Raw genomic sequence first — 15,434 nt, 5'->3', positions numbered from 1 at the left:
ATACTTCAATACGTATGTTTGTCTAGCCAGTGGCATCCTGCTATTTTATAAGACAGACTAAGTAGATTTATGAACTGCCTAACATTTTAAATATAGAAAGACAATGTAAACCGTGCACAGAGATATTAATGTACAATGTGTGTAAGAAACAGTCTACAAAAGGTTAATGTTAATTCTGTGTTTGGGAAATCTTAATCGTGAGCAAACAACATTGAATTAAGATCTGGGGACATCTAACAACAACAAATTATGAATGTGGTTGCTGCCAGCTTCTGTAAACCATTATTGGAATATGATTAATTATCTTTATTTTTGCCAAGTAGGATAGTTATGCTTGGTAAAGTATTCTGTAATCTGTTTCTGTCTTGGGTGAGTATGAATGCAGTTACTCAGACATGCTGTGAGTAATCCAAGTCAAACCAGTCAGGCATGGATTATACATCAGCTTCTCTTTTGAGTTTGCTTTTATCACATATTGTTTTCTTGATAAACATTAAAGACATTTTTTCTAGCCCCTATACAAATCTATTTTCTTGCCGCTGATTAGCTTAGTACCATCATCAGTGCTCCCTGTTCAGACAGTATTTTCAACCCACACTGCAATCGAGTATTTACCACTCTGCAAAACAGCCAGGCTCATCTGTATGTGTTTTTTATAGAGCTTTTAGCCTAATCTCAGCGACAGGGAATCGGTAGCGTAAAAGAGTGTTAGATATAAAAGCTGAATCTCCCTGTTGTGAGTCACGATAGGCAGGACAGATGATCTGACAAGCTACAGTAAGTAACAGCAGATGTCATTGGAATTGTTGGAACGGCTAGGTAAAATCAGAACCTCAATGTATGTGCCAGTGCCCATAGACTCATCTGTGCAGTCAGCCAAAAAACTGAAACGTTTGTACTGTTAGCTGCTTATTTGTCATTAGCTTCTATTAGGGAAGAAAAACTCAGAGTTTACTGTCTAGCAAGGGCAGGGGACTGCTCAGTAAACACATGCTCAACAGTATTGTACGGGGGGTGGAAAAGTAAGACGTTCTTTTAATCAGACAATAGCCCGTTTACAATTAAAATGCTTTCATTCCTCTCCAATTTGTGGTATTCAGCACATGGTTTCAAGGTTTGTCATTTCATGCTGTGATGGACAGGTTGCCACTAGGGACTCAGTGCAGATTTAAGCTCTGTGCTTAAATCCAATGATTCTGGTTTAGAGGCAAGTTATCTGTCTCTTGCTGCAGTGTCAGTATTGCATCTTCAGCCCCTGACAGGTCTGAGCACTTCTTGAACACACTGGATATCACTTCAGTAATAAAGTCAAGTTATCAGTAAATCTCCATTGCGAAATTCCATTACATATTGATAGATATTTGGCCATATACAGTAAACTGTAGTTACATAACACATAACAATGCATCACATCCATCATGCTTATTAGTAGTAGTAATAGTAGCAGTAGTAGTAGTGGTGGTACAGTACAATATGTACTGTGTGGTGGTCTTGATGTGCTACTGGTATGATGCATAATAACATCAAATGATTTTTCAATGATGGAGCATTTTGTTAAAAGACAAAAAGTAAATTGGATAGGGAGAGGATATCATAATGATAATAATATGAGTAATAATATATTTTGTTGTTGTTATAATAAACAATGCTGTGGTTGTTATTATTATAAGTTACCTCCCTATTGTGAGCTACATGCTTTTCAGTACAGCGGCCTCTCGTGCAGCCTATTCTTAGTAAGATTCAGTAAGTTGTAAAACAGAAGCATATTGAGCGGCTGTAACATTTTCATCAACAATGCTATGCTACTGGCTTTAGTTATGGGTTACTCTAATATCTTGGTAATCAGAGAATGAACTGCCAGGTCTTTCAAGGTTATGAAGACACAAAGAGAAACACACAGGCATTCATGACATACCAAAAAAATAAAAAATAAATAAAATATTACTGACTGAACATAACACACTTTCAATAAAATATGATAATATGGGTACCTATAATGATGTTCCGAGGCATTGTATTCAGTAACAAATAGTAAAACACAAGTTTACTAGTGAAACAGAAATAGCAACCAATGAATACAGTATATGTCTATATTTGAGTGACAGCAGTGAGTGAAGAACATTAAAGAACAATCTATAGAGTGTGTTTCTCATTGTCTCCAGATCTGCAGTGCCAGTAATATACACCAGTGTTCTTTATTGCTTTCAACATACTGTGGTTTGCAGAAGTATTCACCCCCCTGCAAAGGTTTCACATTTTGTGGCACCTGAGTGTACTCCACGACGCTTTCAAATTAGACTTTACATGTAGAATCTCCACAAACTTCTCCACATTGATGAAGTTAAAAAATGCATATAGAATATAAATAAGTAAGATTTACAAAGAAAAACTAATTAATCTTAGTTGCTTAAGTATTAAACCCCTTTACTACTGCAGCCCTAAATCAGCTCAGGTACAAATGATTTGTTTGAAAGGTCACAAAATTGTGAAATGGTTTCAGCCTGTGTGCACTCAAAGTGGTTTAACTTGTAGATAAATTCCCTCAGGTATATAAAGACTTTCAAGTTGCAACTTACATAGTAATCCAACAATGCAACCATGAAGACCAAGGAGCTTTCGAAACAAGTCAGGGATACAGTGGTAGAGAGGCACAGAGTAGAAAAAGGGTACAAGAAAATTTCAAAGGCGCTGATAAACACTATGTAACACAATTTTTGTTCCTGGGTAGTAAATGTTATTTCCTAGTTGCTTATGCCTCAAAAGTATATGACTGCAAAAGATTTAGAAATGAGTAGTTTTTCGAGATTTACGATTATACTGTAAATACAGTATAATCGTAAATCTCGAAAAACTACTCACTTCTAAATCTTTTGTAGTCATTTTTGTATTACTTTAGTATAAATACATGTTAATTTGGATTCATATGTTGTTTTTTTCCGACTTTATGTGAACGAAAAGACACACATTTGCCTGTTTTCCCATTGGAAATAGTGCTATTTCAAAATATCACTGTCCTGGTCACAAAAGCAAAGTTTGTGGGGAATAATAGCCATTTTCTATACTTTTGAGGCATAAGCAATTAGGAAATAACACTTACTACCCAGGAACAAAAAAATCATACCCCCCAGACACTACCCAGATCAGGTCGCCATCCCAAACTGAGCCAAGCAAGCAGGAAATTGGTTCAAGATGTCACTCTGAAGCCAACAATGAGCTTGAGAGATCTGCAAAGTTCTGTGTCTGAGATGGGAGTCAGTGTTCACACATCAACAATAAGCCGGTCCCTACACAAAGCTGACCTGTATGGATGGGTGGCAAGAAAGAAGCCATTACTGAAAAAGCCTATTCTTAAGGCACGTATGGAGTTTGTGAAAAAGCATGTAGATGATACTGCAGACATGTGGAAAAAGGTTTTGTGGTCAGACGAGACAAAAATGTAACCCTTTTGGTCTAAATTCCAAGCGTTACATCTAGCGCAAACCCAACTTACAATCCTTGACACAATAGATTAATTTATTTCTTTCACATTTTTCTCATTTTGGAAGAGGAGCCTCATTATACACATGGAAGCTGTTGCTTTTCACAGTACAGTATATAATCTTGTGAAATGTTAAAGTCACTCATAAGTAACACTCACAGTGTGGTTTTAGGAACACATGGATTTGTTGTAATCAAGTCTGGTTAAGGTGTTAATTTAGGGGATACGATACTGGAATGTTCTTGATAATTTGGGGTTTCTATCATCACATTTTTGTGCAGCACTGTACATTCATTATTATTTCAATTGAATTTGCCATGTCTACTCCCAGTCCTGTGCCATTTGAATTTCCTAGGCCATCTGCAGATTTTACAAGCTTGTATCCCACAGTCCTGATCCTTTGTGTAGATGTGGAAGAGCAGGGTTCCTAGCACCGATCCTTGTGTTGATCCCTAATCTGTGAGCTGTTGATGACATACATACTGTAAACTGGAGAGATTGAAATGCTCTTTTCATACAATTATTACAATGTGAAATGCTTTGAAATCTATTTTCTTATCGCTCATTAACTTGATTAATGTTATCACCAGCACCTCTGTATTGAGCTGTGAATCTTGTGATCTTTCTTTTTTTGGTTGTTTCTTCTTTTCTTCAGTATGTGGAAACAGCTGCATCCTGGTACCTTTGCTGTAGGTCACATGGTCTGATTGCATCTAGAGTATTGAATAAGTTTGAACTGGTGCATTTGGTGTAATTGGGTATAGAAAACCAGCAATTACTTTTTATCCTATACTGGAGTCTGTCGAGTCAACGCCCTGGTTTTGAGTGTTTGGACCCCCACCACCTTTAGCTGAAAGTAACATTTTCACCAACATTAATTTCTGGTTTTTAATAACCATGCGCAAATCATGCCTGAGGGGAAATATCGCGGCTCACATGAATAAAACTGCCTAGAGTTATTGCTGTGTGCATTAATGACAGTCAATTGCTTGCATCATCAATGCTGAAGGTTCAGACAACAAAGAGTTTGGCAGTTTCGGGTCAGATGATAAAAACACTGCAGTCTGATTGAATACCCTTTCCTGTTAAGCTAAAATCCATATTTTGGATTGTTCAATTTTTTTAGACACTGCAAGATCTTGTAACTAAAGCATTTTTTTGTATCTAACATTTTAATGATATCGTGCTACTTTGGTGTTAATTTATTATTTTGTGTTGTGTTTTCACACTGGGCACTGCACTGTCTTACTTTCAGAGATTATGTAAAGCTCTTTATTTTAGTGGACTGAAAATTTCACGTGTTTATATATTTTTTTAAATGTAGTGACTTTTATTCTAGCGTTTTTCACTTACAAATTTCGTTTTTCATGATGTGCTTTTGCACTGCACACTGTAGCTTTAAAGTTTAATGTTTGTTTCGTGAAAAGACTTGAAGTGACAAAACAGTGGACATACTGCAGCAGCTTTGAATTGTATTTCACTAGTCATTAAATAGGTTAACTGCACCACTTGATTCTTTAGTGTGACTGTGTGCTGTGCTCTGCCTTTTGAATTTTAAGCATGCCTAATTGTAAATGCAATCTACCTACCTAAAAATACTCCCTTTACAATAATGCCTACAATTTCGCCCCTGCCTGTGTCAACGCCCCATCCACCCCCCACCCCCACTTTTGCCTTTACGACAACTTTATACCCCTGGGTGTTGACTCGGCCGAATCCGATAGTACTAGCAAAGAACCAGAAGAACCAGAATAACTTTACCCTTATTATGGAATTAAAGTTGCTTTGATCTTATTTGAATGCACTTCTTTGAAAACAAACAAACAAACAAACAATCCACTGCATTTTTTAACCACTTGGATATGATTTCTATTACTAGGGTTGTTCAGTTCCTTGGCAGTTTTTCCAGTGCTTGTAGTTTTTCTGCATGTAGCATCTGCTATGTCACTCTACAGTAAAAGCATCACTTCTCCAGACTGACTCAGTGAGTGATATTTGGCCACTGGCTGTGGAAGGCTAAAGCATGGTGCTTTGCAGAATCTGTCTTCTGCTGTCAGCTTAAGATGGGAAAAATGTCCTGTTAAATTATAGTATTTATAGAAAGATGTATAACTCTTTGATAGTCTGTGAGTGCATTTTTTGTGTATGACATGGCTGCTATTAGAAATGATATCAAGTAGACAAACCAGTTCATCACATTCACTTTAAGATTTTTCAGTAAACGAAAAGTACAGCATTTGTTTCCTGTCCTGTGGCCATTGGATCGGACCTTCTAGGCTACCGATTTTAAATTAAGCAAGAATTTTAACACAGTTTTTTTTTTTTTTTGCTTGTAATTGTGTAACCCTTTAGTCTATTAGGTATGACCTCAGAATTTAGAGATTAACTCTCCTATTGTGAATCCACTTGGACTTTTTCTACACCTACATTCTAATGGTATATACTTAGCTCCTATTTGGTTATGCTTGTGATGGTTTCATTGATAATGTATTCCAGTCAATACTACATTTTAACAATATTGATACATGATCCAGTAAGATGCTATTTTTTGACTGGGGTTTACATTGCTGACACTGCTGCCAGTTACAGCTAGTTTCTCTTCACAGCTCTGCAAGCTTATCTTAATCCTAACCTGAACACAAGTTCTGGAGATCTGAATAGGCCAGAAGACAGACTTTATGGTCATTAAATTACTTCACTAAAGACACATACAATGAGCAAATTCAATCGGTCAAACTGATTTGGTTAATACAAAACTGGTTTAAATGATTGAAAATCCAACAACATTCACCCCAACTAATTTGAAGCCTTTGGTTTATCTCGGAAAAAACATGCTTTTTATGGCGGCTAGTTGATATTATTTTCTTATACAGTGTGGCAGAGCAAAGCTCTGCCCTTTTCAATTTGGCAGGGATGGGGTTAATTTCCCCTACCTGCCTGGGTTTATTATGTTCAGGTGGCTGGGGTTGATTAGTTGATTAGGTTAATTAACGATCAATCAGCACCCAGCCACCTGACATAAAAGGAGGCCTCTGCTTCTCATTTGGGAGGAGGGAGTAGGTTGGTAGTTGTTGGTTTGTGTGCATTTGAGATTTGTGAATCTAGTGAAGGCATTGCCCAGCCTGGAAACCTTTATTTTGTACATTTTGCTTATTGTCTTTTTGTGTTTAAAGATTTTTATTTTGCCCTTGTGCATGTTTATTTTGTGTTATTTATAATAAAATTAGTATTTTTTTGAACTGCAGTCTGTCTCTGGGCCTCTAGGTGGTGCTATCCCACTTCTAACACCAAATGTGACAGGCTGGCGAGTGGAAAGAGGCCCAGAGACAGACTGCAGTTCAAAAAAATACTAATTTTATTATAAATAACACAAAATAAACATGCACAAGGGCAAAACAAAAATATTTTAAACACAAAAAGAAAGACAAAAAGCAAAATGTACAAAATAAAGGTTTCCAGGCTGGGCAATGCCTTCACTGGATTCACAAATCTCAAATACACACAAACCAAAAACCAAAAACTACCAACCTGCTTCCTCAACTCCCTCCTCCCAAATGAGAAGCAGAGGCCTCCTTTTATGTCAGGTGGCTGGGTGCTGATTGATCGTTAATTAACCTAATCAACTAATCAACTCCAGCCACCTGAACATAATAAACCCAGGCAGGTAGGGGAAATTAACTCCATCCCTGCCAATTTAAAAAGGGCAGAGCTTTGCTCTGCCACATACAGTTTCAAACCATTTGATAAAAATCATAATGTTTGCAGTCAACACTTGAGTGCAATGAAAAACATACTTCCATGAACCATCCATAAAAATAAAATAAAAATCAGGAATGGAAATTGAGAAGAGTTTAGAAAATCTGGAAAACAAATGTGAGCAGAATCAAAGTATCAATGGTGCAAGTCTCTGCCTTCCAACCTTGAGTCTGCTGAAACTGAGCAAATCTCATTCCAATTCCCAGTACTGGAATATAGACTCCTGTGGAGTACCTCATTGATAACTAAACATGACTTCAGAGACATTTATATTTAATACCTTGAGGGCAATTTCTTGCTATGCAATTCAAATGGGTAATAAATAAGAACAACTGTCGTTCTTGCTGCAAAACATGCTCCTGTTTCAGTGTAAACATTACCAGAATATATATGAATTTGATACTGGCACCAGAAAGGAGGAATTCAAACCCAACTTGAGTCATTTCATGTATACAACTTTTCTTTTAACAGCGCTTTCTGTTACAGGCCGCGTCAATTGCTCAGGTAGCACAGCGGCCCTGCACAGCAGACTCATGGCTCGTGAGAGAATGTAATGACATTTGGCCAACATACTGGTCACATTGTTAGGATCTGTCTACTCTTACTCTACACCTTTATCCAAGGCAACTTACAGAGACTAGGTTGTGTGAACTATGCATCAGTTGCAGGGTCACTTACAACATCTCACCCGAAAGACGAAGCGAGAGAGGTTAAGTGACTTGTGCAGGGTCACACGGTGAGTCAGCAAGTGAGCTGGGATTTGAACCAGGGACCTCCTGGTTACAAGCCTTTGTCTTTAACTTGTATACTGTCGGCATGTTTCCTTTTGCGCTACTGCAGTGATTTGCATAATTTCTATAAGTCTTAAGTGGACGATAAAACATAGCATTAATACTCCAGTAACTGCAACAGAATCAGAATCAACGATTGCTGTGCCTTAGCGCACGTTTTAAAAATTTCACACTGCAACATTACCAGCTATGGAAATGCAGCAAATCACCTGAAAATGGATAGTTTCATTCAAAAGTATTTTTAAACCTAATTTAGTGACCAATCAATAAAAGCAGAGCTTACGAGTAGTATCAATGTGCAGCAGTCAGAAAAGGTCCCCTTCATTTCAGTTTTTGTTCCTGATTCAACTACCTCGTCCAAGAGGTTAAAAAATTAAAAAGGAGACCTGTTTTGAGTGCCTTGTGTATACTGTTTCTGCTTAAACTGTTAAATTTCTGTTTTGCATTTCCCACACAATTTTTACATATGGTGTTTACGATAATTCTGATTAGAATAGAGTGTGGGCAGAATTGATCCAGTTCCACTAATTAGGATGCTTCAGACATCAGTCTGAAAGCCAGGTAATGGCAGATTTAATGAAGAATGATGATAACTCAATATGTGCACAACAGAATCACCAAATGAGTACAAACACTATAAAATGTTTTTTTTTTTTTTAAAGCCAATTAAATTACATATGAAGGTACTTTACTCTCTAATCTTTAAACATACTTTTGCATAAAGCAAACATTGGTGCATTTCATTTATGCCAGCATAATTGATTTCAGGTATTAATTTCCTGTACTGGGAACAAATCATTTAAAGGTTATTCATAATTCAAACAAGTATCTAAATTCCCTGGGAATGAATTGTTAAAGAATACATGAACGTTGCCTTTGCAGTAGATTACATCACTTCCACAGTGGGTTTCTCTGTAGTGTTAGAGTAAGCGTTCAGAGGTGCTGTCTATTCCAGCAGGGACCTTTTGATTCTTCTGCTACCTGCTAAGAAGCCATTGCCATTGTGTTTTCATCAAACTCAAGTTATTCAGATATTCAAGACTTGAAACTTGCCCTAACCCTGCACCCAGTTCTGAGTTTTCAGAACATCTCTTGTTTAGGTATATTATTGAAATGACCAGATGCCAGGAGTTTGAATAAATGTGTACATGTACTCTGTACCAATCACACTTATCACAGCCTGAATAATTCACTCCGGAATTTGTAGGTTTACTAACAGGAGTTGTTCATGTAGCTGTGGGGAGGAGAAATTAATTTAACATCACCCTCCTGATGCCTGATCATTTAAGTAATGTACTTGAAATAATTGTAGCTAATTATTCAGTGAATCTTTCACATGTTGCACTTCTATACATAGGTCCCAAATTTGCAGTTTTGAAAGAAACACAGTATGTCACAGCATGTAGTCACATTTTAGCATATGATATCTGTTACAACTTTATGTTAAAGGAATTTGACATTTTCTCTGCTTTTTTTGCAGGAAGTATGTTATATTTGCACTTCCTGGATCAATTCACCTCAGCAGTGTCTTCTGGGTCATAACATGTTACTGGCTAAAAGCATGTCAGTCAATAGAAGAAGCAGCTGATTGGTTATTAAGGGAAAGGTGCTACACTGTCTGAAAGCATTGGCATCAAACAGAGGTTTCTTTAACCAAGTGTAGCACCAGATGCACGTTTAAAAAATAAAAATAAATGGTATGCTTTTTTCAAAACTGGACATTTGAAACATATAATAAATGAAAGTGCACAATAAGTAAGATTCACTCACTTTAATTGAGGGTAGTTCTGAAAGCCAATATTTGGTGCAGGGCTAGTGTGAGTTTCATGCCATGGATATTGTATCCCTTCTTGTCAATACACCATGAATCATAAATTTAATTCAGATTTAAAAATTGTCAAGGAGGTGTGACAGGTTGGCAAGTGGTGACGTCAGGCCAGATGCAGAAAGAAGAACAGACAAGGTACTGCAGTGCAAATGACTCTGCGCAACGTTTATTTAAATATAAAAATAAATAAAATATTTTAACAAAAAACACTGCTCACAGAGCAAAATAAAATAATCAACAAAACACGTCACAAACACAAAAATCACTTAAGATCCGGCTGGGCAGTAGACTTCATGGTTCCTTTAAGTTTAGTTTTTAAATTTCTTCTCGTTCTTTGCTTGCTCTCGTTCCTCCTCTCGAACACCAACCCCGAGTGCTGAGAGCTGCAGGCTTTTATGCAGGTGCACAAGGCAACCTCTGCACAAGGTTTTTTAAATTACACTGGCAGAGGATGAGCTGCCAAAGCGCACACACATGCTCTCGCCGTCATAAATACAATAAATAAATCATACAGCAAAACACGGCTTTTGCCGTCATTTAAACAAAGAATAAATCATAATACAAGAATACAAAATAACACAGGGGTGGAGGCGGAGACCCCATTCTAAAAATAAATCACTAAATAACTGTACAGGGCTCCTCGCCCTGTTACAGGAGATATGAGGATATAATGGGTAATACTAATGATAAAAACATTGCTAAAAAGTTGTGTTCAAAAGGGTGCATATGATTATGTATTTCCTGATAGTCATGCTAGTCCAATCACCTTTCAATTGCTACAGTGTCATGTACTGTATGTCAGCTTACATTATCCAACAGAATAATCACTTCATAGGGTTACTGAAAGCATATTCACACTTTGACAGCTCCCTGTGAGTGTTTATTAGACGGCTTTCACACCTTGCAACAAAGAGAAAATGTGAACATCGCAAAGGCGTTTTTAAAGGACAGCCTGAACCAGACTCACACACACACACAATACCACAGAAATGCAAGTATAAGCCTGAAAACAAATTGATAACCCGTGTGTGTTGTTTTATGTTATTGTAATGCCTTTGGAATGTAAAAATATGAAAATTCTATCACTGTGGTAGGACCATTGCCACTGTAGCTGATCTTGTGGTTCCATTGCCCCTGTTACATAACTATTGTACTACTATTGTATTTCCATTAATCATTTTGTAAAGACACATGGACTTTACCAGTTTATCATGCTTTTGCATGCTACTGGCTTACTGTCAGTTATGGTGCTTTTACCATTCTTAGCCACACTTGTGTGTGCTTTACCATGTTTTCTCTATTAGCTTTCCAATGCTTTTACATAGTATAACACAGTAAATGCAATGGAAAATAACTTTCCACTGGTTGTTTAGCTGGTAACCTAGCACAGTGAAGCTAAAAACAATAGTAACAAAGAAAACATGGTAGTTGGGCAGATGCAAGGGAGATGCCATCAAGTGTGATTATTGTTGGGTTTAGTGTTGTGTTGTTGTTCTCAATAAGGTGCAGATTGTTACTGCTGGAAAAGCAGGACAGAGAGCTAGGTAAGGTGTCATTGTTGTGTCATTGTTGGCTTTCTCATCTGCATTATTTTCCTTTTCTTCAGTGACATTCAGGTACTGTTTTCACTGTTAATAAATCTTCACACGTTCCTGCATGCTTCGTGTATTGAGACTGGGTACATGTGCACTGCCCCTGGTTAGGTTTTAAGTTTGACAGCTACTGTGTGTAGCTCTAGGAGGTTTCATATGTTCATGTGGGGATCCATGTGCTACCAGGAGCAACAGCTCAGAACTTGTTTGCACTTGGGCCTCATGCGAGTCGCCGTCATTCTCCCGGTTACATCAGAAAGGCTGACAGCTGCAGCCGTTGTCATGAATATTGCATAACCTTACATTGTCCAGCCATTCGGAATGAGTTTTACAATCCAGATACTGCAAGACTGAGCTGTTACAATGTGTGCTTTAATAGAACAAACAACAGTGAGTTGCTGAATCCAACCCCATTGAAAAAGCTTACAATGATGTTAGGATCTACAGTGAAAAGACACCCAGTACTGCTTGTCCTGTTATTTCATAATGCAATGAGAGGTAGCTATTACAGAAGAGGAGTTTATTTTATTAATAGAGCAGCCTCTGAGTAGCTACAGTACATTAAACTTGCAAGTCTGCGTGGAAGGACATTGATAAGCTGCCCCTATAAGTTCTCTTGGGAATACCGGAAAAGGAAAGTATAGGAAAGGTAAGGATGTTACCTTTCACCTTTCAGCACAATTTTTATAATGGCCAGTTCTAGTTACAGGCAATATATATATTACATTGATGTGGTACCGCTATCTAAAATGTCTTTGTATCAGATGGCCTCTTCGGAGGTGTTCTATAACCTCATCACTACAGCCTTACCTCCTTAGAGGGCAATGGTTGCATGGCTTTACCTGCGACAGACAACTCTGCAGTCATGAAAAGTCTTAGCTTAGTAAAATGTTGGTTTGCTGTAACTCACACCAAAGAGGAAAAGAGGAGGTTATTACGATCTTGTTAAGTGTAGCATCTTTTATTTGTATTGATTCATTTTAACTGCTGTGGCTGAGCATCAAGTATATAGTCGAGTATACGCATATTTAAGGCTGAGTAATGAGGTTTACAGAAAAAACAGCCTTTTTTTATTACAGCCTTGTGAAATCTTCACCCAAGCATTCACCTCATGGCACTGGCTGTGTCTAGTCCACAGCTCTCCAACTGATTGCTTTTGAGTCACAAATGGTTCATGGAGTTTCGCAATGTCGATCTTTAAATTTAGAGTGGAAGGCTGTGTCACGGTGTAACCCTAAAACCCGTCTTCCCTTGTACAAGGTGCAAGCACCTTTTTTGAGTGAAAGGTATATGCGGCAGAGATGGATGGCTCTTTGATAGAAACAGTTTAATTTATTAGTGAATGTAAATATAGAGATGGGAGCACAGCTGACAAGATTTAAGTTTTAGCAGGTATAAAGCTTTTAAAGACTGTCACCCACACCTGTGGTGGCTTTCACAGACTCACTGATAGCAGAAACTGACTTAAGACTGTCACAGCAACTGGAAGCAGGCTGATCTTTGGGATACAAATTGCACATTTGTGAAACTGCAACAAATAGTGTAATGACTGTAATGTATTTAAAAGAATATAAAGTAAACAGAAATATTAAACAAATTGTTAAAAACACACTATTCAGATTTTTTTTTTTATAATGTACTCTGTATTAGTCTACGAGAATATTGTTTGATTCTATATTCCTGTTTATTCTAGTGTAAAAGTAGAAAAATAGTATTAGTAAAATTGTGAATGTGTAAGGTCAGGCTGACCTGCTGAAAGTTCCAAACCTCCCTTATCAGGCAAAAGCATCTTTTTTAATTAGACTCAGAGCCTCAAAACATTCTGATCCAGTGAGAGCAGAAAATTTAATTAAAATAGGTTTGTGGTTCTACTATAATAATAGTATTTATTTTTATACAGTGCACCACCATCACAAAACACTTTACAAGATAGAAGACTAGGGTGTGTGAACTATGCATCAGCTGCAGAGTCACTTACAAGAATGTTTCATCTGAAAGACAGAGCACAAGGAGATTAAGTGATTTGCTTAGGGTCACACAATGAGTCAGTAGCTGAGCTGGGCTTTGAACCAGGTACTTCCTCATTATAAGGTTGTTTCTTTAACCACTGGACCACACAGCCTGCTATAATGCTCTTGTACGTTGTTACACAAATACAATAATGTTGAAAACATTACAGTTAAAAAAGAGAGTACTAACTGTATGCCTTTGTTATTAAAGTGCACTCTTGGAAGCTGGTCAGAGTCAAAAATAGGGCCTCCCCCAGCTTTAAATTAATTAAGACTATCACAAGCCTGTAACCTTGGCAGAAGCAGGCATCTCATTTATTTAACTTGAAGGTGACCTAAATAGACTTGGTCTCTTTTCTATACTGAGTAGTAGTATTGGGAGTCACAACTGAAATGAAAGATGCACATTTGCATTCGCAGCATCCCACCATTGTAATGAGCTCACAGAATAAGATTGAAATGCCAGCGATCCTTACACTGTCAGTAGGGTAAAAGGCCACCATAGGCAGGAATGTGAATAGCCAGCAGATTGTTCTGGAGGGATACATCTAATTCAGATTCCTTTCTGGGAAGTTGGAAAACATGACTTGCATCTCTTTACTTTCACACTACTCAAATTGCTCAATTCACTCCTTCCCCCACATAAGCCCTGCAAGCTACATATAGTTTGATCCATGAAAATGTAATGCCTGAGTACCACTTTCAGCTACTGATGTGGAAATAGTTATGATTTAATGGGCAGGTGTTTTTTTTTTTTTTTTTAAAAACACATGTCTGAGATGATGCTAGCAGTTACATTACTGCAAACTGGAATTTTTCAGTTTTTCACCAGCAGACTGAAGCTCGTATTCTGTGTCCTCTATAGCTCTAAAACACGTCTTCTGTCTAAGTACATCTGTTTACACTCTGCCCACAGATTAGTTTAATTAAAAATTCAAGAGATAAATTAGATATTTTAGACCTGTAAAAAACTGCTGTGATTGTAATGATATATAATTCTGATTAGGAACAGTAATAGATGATTAATACATGAAAAAAATAAATGAGTTCTGTTTTATAATCTACTAGTTCTGTTTTGTACTGGCAGATTCTTATGGTATCACATTTTATTAATGTGGCCCTGTGGCAGAGCAAAGCTCTGCCCTTTAAATTGGCAGGGATGGGGTTAACTTCCCCTACCTCCCTGGGTTTATTATGTTCAGGTGGCTGGGGTTGATTAGTTGATTAGGTTGATTAACGATCAATCAACGCCCAGCCACCTGATATAAAAGGAGGCCTCTGCTTCTCATTTGGAGGGAGGGAGCTGAGGAAGCAGCTCTCTCCCTCCAAATGTTGTTGTTTAGAAAGTTTGAATCCAGTGAAGGCATTGCCCAGCCTGGAAACTGTTATTTTTGTAAGTTTTGCTTTTTATCTTTTTTGTGTTTAAATTGCTTTGTTTTGGCCCTTGTGCCCTTTCATTTTGTGTTTATTTATAATAAAAGTATATTTGTTGAACTGAAGTCTGTCTCTGGGCCTCTATCCACTCGCCAGCCTGCCACAGGCCCATAAAGCCTTTCTGTATCCACCACTGTGCATCTGCTGGTTCTTCTATTTACAACACTATTACAAGAACACAGATGCTGCCAAATATGCCGACTGTTTAATTAGAAAATAATGCCCACCACTTACAATAAAATAGAACTACATTCTTTGGATTAGTATGATGCTGGAAACCATGTGGCCATGGTAACCAAGTAAAGCAAGATTTCTCTTCTCACCATGGAAACGCACATACACACCCACACACAGAAAATCAAGCAGTAGCTTAACCATGGTTTTAAGTGTCTATAACTTGACAATAGAGTACAGAAAACGAATGGCCATTACTGCTAAGATGTTAGCCGTTCAGAATATGACTGAATTGCAAACTAGGATTCTGAATGTATGTTAGCTATCCTGGTTTGCTTGTTTGAATGTGTGTGTGTGTGTGTGTGTGGGTGG

The sequence above is a fragment of the Polyodon spathula genome, chromosome 18, assembly GCF_017654505.1.
Source record: "Polyodon spathula isolate WHYD16114869_AA chromosome 18, ASM1765450v1, whole genome shotgun sequence".
NCBI classification, from domain to species: Eukaryota; Metazoa; Chordata; class Actinopteri; order Acipenseriformes; family Polyodontidae; genus Polyodon; species Polyodon spathula.
This window is presented reverse-complemented; position numbering follows the sequence as displayed.